Here is a 4,940-nt window from a genome sequence, read left to right on the forward strand (position 1 = left end):
ATATACTCCTTTCAGCTATTCCAGGACTCAGCTTATCCGCAGAATTTTCTGTGATGGTGAACAGAAAATGCTTTATAAGCATATGAATGATCAGGAATAAAATAGTTTTTGTGCCATGCTTGTTGTTACAAAAAATTGGCCATGTTATTTAAAATATTGCCATTTCCCCAAAATCCATGGTATTAGTATGATATTGGTATTGTCATTCTCCTCATCCATCCTGGGTATATAAATTGTTAAAGAAGGGATTCAGTTTGTGATGGTCCCTCTAAAGAATACTTTATGACTGCTAATTAAAACCAGATATTTTGGGCTTCCCTGGTGGCGCAGTGGTTGAGAGTCCGCCTGCCGATGCAGGGGACACGGGTTTGTGCCCCGGTCCGGGAAGATCCCACATGCCGCGGAGTGGCTGGGCCCATGAGCCATGGCCGCTGGGCCTGCGTGTCCAGAGCCTTTGCTCCGCAGCGGGAGAGGCCACAACAGTGAGAGGCCCGCGTACTGCAAAAAAAAAAAAAATATTTTCTTTAGATTGTGACACAAAATGAATCCAGCCATTGTCACCCTCACACTTAGACATCGGCTTGTGGTAGTGATTGTAGGGGGCAGGGCGGGTGTTGAAGCAGCAACACTTCCTCCTAGGCAATGAGTAAATGCAGATTTGTAATTAGATCCAGGAACTGAGATGAGTTGATAGCTGGGCTGTGGGGAAGAGGGAAGTATGGAAAAACAGGAACTGGAAAGGCATCATGGATCTAAAAAGAAATTGGCTGATGTGGGAGGAATTGAATCTGAAACCAGAAGCTAGGATAGAAAAGGACTCCAAGCCTGAGTAATGTCAATAGTTCTTCAAATTAGTCACATTTTCATTCAGCCTTCAAATTTGAGTAACTGTTGTTAGGAAAATATCAAAGCACAGGGCTGCAAATGTCCTACCTAACATCTTTCAGACGTGCCTCCTCACCCTATAGAGTGCAGTCCAGATCCTTGACACATCACGTAACGTGCCCTTTAGAACTTGTGTACTCCCTGCCCTTCTGGCTACTTTTCTGGTATTCCCTATCTCTTTTATTCATCATAGAATAAGTTGCAGTCCTGAAAATTGTAACCAGTTCCCTCACCTCTGATCCATTGCACATATTGTTTTCTTTGCCTGGACTACTCTAGAACACCCAACACCCACCGCTAGAAGTGTATTTTTAGTTCTTGGCATACAGACTAAGAAACCAGAAATCTTATTTATCTGTTTATTCTAGTTAGTTTCCCCCATTAGAATGGAACTTCACAAAAGTAGAAAAAGAGTCTGTGTTGTTCTTCATTGTATAGCCACTTCCTAGGATACCACCTGGCACATAAGCAGGCACTTTATAAGTATTTGTTGAATAAATGAATGGATGGGTGAATTGATAGGCTGACAGTTGGATAAATGGGTGGATGAACGGATAGACAGATGGTTGGGTGACTTGATGGGTGGAAGATATATACTCAATAAATTGTTATTTTTTTTATGTCACATAAACACTTAAAATTGCAGCTGTTGCAAAGGGCATGTATTCATGGTACCAGATCTAATTCTTCTGGATATCTGGTTGATACTTTAGCCAGAATGTATCTTGACTTTTTATATTAAAACAGTTTCTATCTCTGGAGCTTTGAGAGGGACTGAATGTCTCTGAGTAATTGATATCTCTGATATCTGAGTATCATTATATTTCTCAATGAGTCATTGATTTATTGATTTTTATAATGAGATCATGTTATCCCTAACTTTCAAATAATGAGACATGTGTTACTGAAAGGAGTAGACTTAAGTGTCATGGTGTTTGTTGATTTTTTTTGTCATTGTTTGGATGGAGGATTTTTCTTTTTACCCAACTGTTATGGGTTTTGTCCTCCAAACAGACATGTTGAAGCCCTAACCCCAAATCCCTCGGGATGTGACATTATTTCGGAATGGGGTCATTGCTCATGTAATTAGTTAAAATGAGGTCATACTGGAATAGGGTGGGTGCTTTACCCGATGACTGGTGACCTTGTAAGAGGAGGCAAGGAAGAACCCACCCTTAGAGGCGTCAGCATAGCCCTCCCAACACCTTGACTGTGAACTTCTAGCATCCAGAATTATGAGAAAATAAATTTATGTTGTTTTAAACCAGTCAGTTTGTGGTACTTTGTTATAGCAACCCTAAGAAATGAATACACCACCTTTTGAGACAAATTACTTTGGGACATTATTTGCAGTCCAAGGAGGAGATCCTAGGATGACTGCTAAGGTGGATACATTCAAGAGGAGCTCTAATTATTTCTTAAGGAAGTTAAGAAACTTTTAGCTGCATTGGAGGTGCTCTTGGTATTGGTCCATCATTTGCTTCCTTCCTGCCTAACTGTTCTCTGAGGTCATTGGAAACCATCTTCCCTGCCCCCTACCATCTTCACCCCACCACACACCTCCAATGGTGAGCTGTGAACCTTGGAAAGATAATGTTGCAATGGATGAGGGAGCCCAGAGAGGAAACTATATTAATCAGGTGTCATCGAGATGGCCTTAATCTCTGAAAACCTTCACATCCTTTGTCCCAGGTCACATCTAAGAGAAGAAAGGCCATGGTTTTTGCTCTCATGTGTGTTTAATACTCCTTTTTATCTCTCACTGACTCTGTAAGATTAAATAGCAGATATCTAAAAATTATTTTAGGCACCACCTACCTAAAGGGAAAAGATAGCATTTTATCTTCTGAGGAGGTACATTAAAACCACATATTTAGTTTTTCTCCTGTTGATCTAACCTTTGGATTAGCAGCTGAAAGTCAGGCACCTTTTACTTTAAAAATAAATCATTGATATTCTCATTTGTATTCTAGAAACAAACAATAGCGATTTGCACTATTCTTCTACCCACATTGTCCTTTTTGGTATATGCTTATAGCTATTAATAGAGTTATTACTTAATAACGGAGATTAATTCAGTTTATGGAAATTGAGTGACTTTCTTTAAAAATAACAAGATACATTTTACTGCATTATGATCATAAAATTAAAACATGCTCTTTGTAGAAAATTTGAATAAAATAAACAATGAGGCAAACAAACCACCCACAATCATTCTACATATTTGTCTTTTAATTTCCACTATTTTTCCATTAAGGTTTAATAGCTGTGCTTAAACTGTAGTTTTAATTTACTGTCTTGCTTTTTTTCACTTGTCATTATAACAAATTTTTTTCCCATTACACAAGCATGATGCAAGCATCATCTTAAATGACTACATAATATTCCTTCATTAGGATATATTATAGTTTATGTATATTTTGCCCTGTTTCAGCAAATTCCTTTTAATAAAAACTTAAAACTTTTTAAAAGGTTAGAAATTACCCATTTCAAAGATATTCAAATGCAAATTAAGACATCTAATGAATGAACACCTATGTTCAAACTACATCCATTGGTTGGTGGTATTCTGTATAAGCTCTACCATTGTCCCTTTTTTCTCCAAGCCTCAGTATCCATAGAGAACTATCCTGGAGATACGATGATGATACACTCATTTTGCTTTCTTCATGCTAAACTCTGTGGAGGATACCAAGATAACTCAGTAACAACACCTGCATTCCAAGCACTTAGAACAAAATATACAAAATAATAACTATAATTAAAGGAGAAAAGATATCCTGCATTTGTACATATACAAATGTTATTGTAGTTTAATAGGGAAAATTTTTCTGGTAGGGGCATCTGGGAACTGAATATGGAAAGGCAGAATCTGAGTTGGAACTTAAGATTAATTTGCTGAAGATACTTGTAAATTTGAGTGGGCTGAGTGGAGAGAGGACTGTGGGAAGGAAAGGTCAGAACTATTATTTTTAATGGAGACTAGCAAGTACAGAATATCTCCGTTAACCAACTTCAAGTTGCGAATAACCAGTTCCCTCCCTGATTTTGGTAAGTTGTTATTTCTGATGCTCATGGCATATTGAATTCTAGGGCTACTAAGCCACTCTAGAGCACATTTCACTTATTTGTCTTTCTACAGACTGATTGTATGCTTAATATACTTGCTTTTGTTGCTAAAACTACTCATATCAGTGTTTCTTGTTATTTTAAATATATAGTAATTTAAAAGTATGTTAGCCAAAGAAATAAAGGTGCAAAAAGAAAGGTGGCATTTTTTTTGTGTGTGTGAATGCTAAGTTAATGTATTGGAAAAACACAACATAGATGAATCACTAAAAAATTACAGCAGAATTAGGAGTTGGAGAAGAGTCAAATGTAAAAGTTTGGAAGAAAATTTTAAAATATTAAAGGATCGTGCATTCAAATTGCTTCACAAGTATCTCTAAAAACTTATTTCATTCTAAGGAAACTAAAACTGGAAAAAGTATATGATTCATGCACTTGGTAAATCCATAGTGAAAAGAAGAAAAGGCCTATGATTTGCATGAAATGACTGGCAAACGAATGTAAATATATGCATTTTTAATAGATCAAAATGTTTAAAATTTTATGTATAATTTTTATTAACCTGCTTTTTAATATACTGCCCAATCAAAGATGAAAAGCAAATACACACTGAGTAAAGGAGTGATTAGGTCATGTAAGGATTTGGATTCTAGATTAAGATGTTGGAACTTTAGCTGGGGTATATGTGGAAGGTACTGGCTGATTTGGGGTGGAGCTGTGGCATGACCAGGAGCATCACCCTATGTGAAGAACAGTCTGGCAGGCCGTCTTGCTCAAGATGAATTGGAAGAGTCCGAGACTAGAGGCAGGGAGAATAGTAAAGACTTCTGTGAAATAGGACAAGTAAGGTGTAAATATGGCCTGAATTATAGGTAGTGAAAATGAGGATAAGAATTGATATTTTTCAGGTATAACACAGTATCTGGCCATTTGAGTAAATGTCGTGTCAATGAGATGATACCCAGACTTTAGGCTTGAAATATTAG

The sequence above is a fragment of the Aethalodelphis obliquidens genome, unplaced genomic scaffold (genome assembly GCF_003676395.1).
Source record: "Aethalodelphis obliquidens isolate GAN/ISIS:26980383/991018 unplaced genomic scaffold, ASM367639v1 scaffold14, whole genome shotgun sequence".
Classification (NCBI taxonomy): domain Eukaryota; kingdom Metazoa; phylum Chordata; class Mammalia; order Artiodactyla; family Delphinidae; genus Aethalodelphis; species Aethalodelphis obliquidens.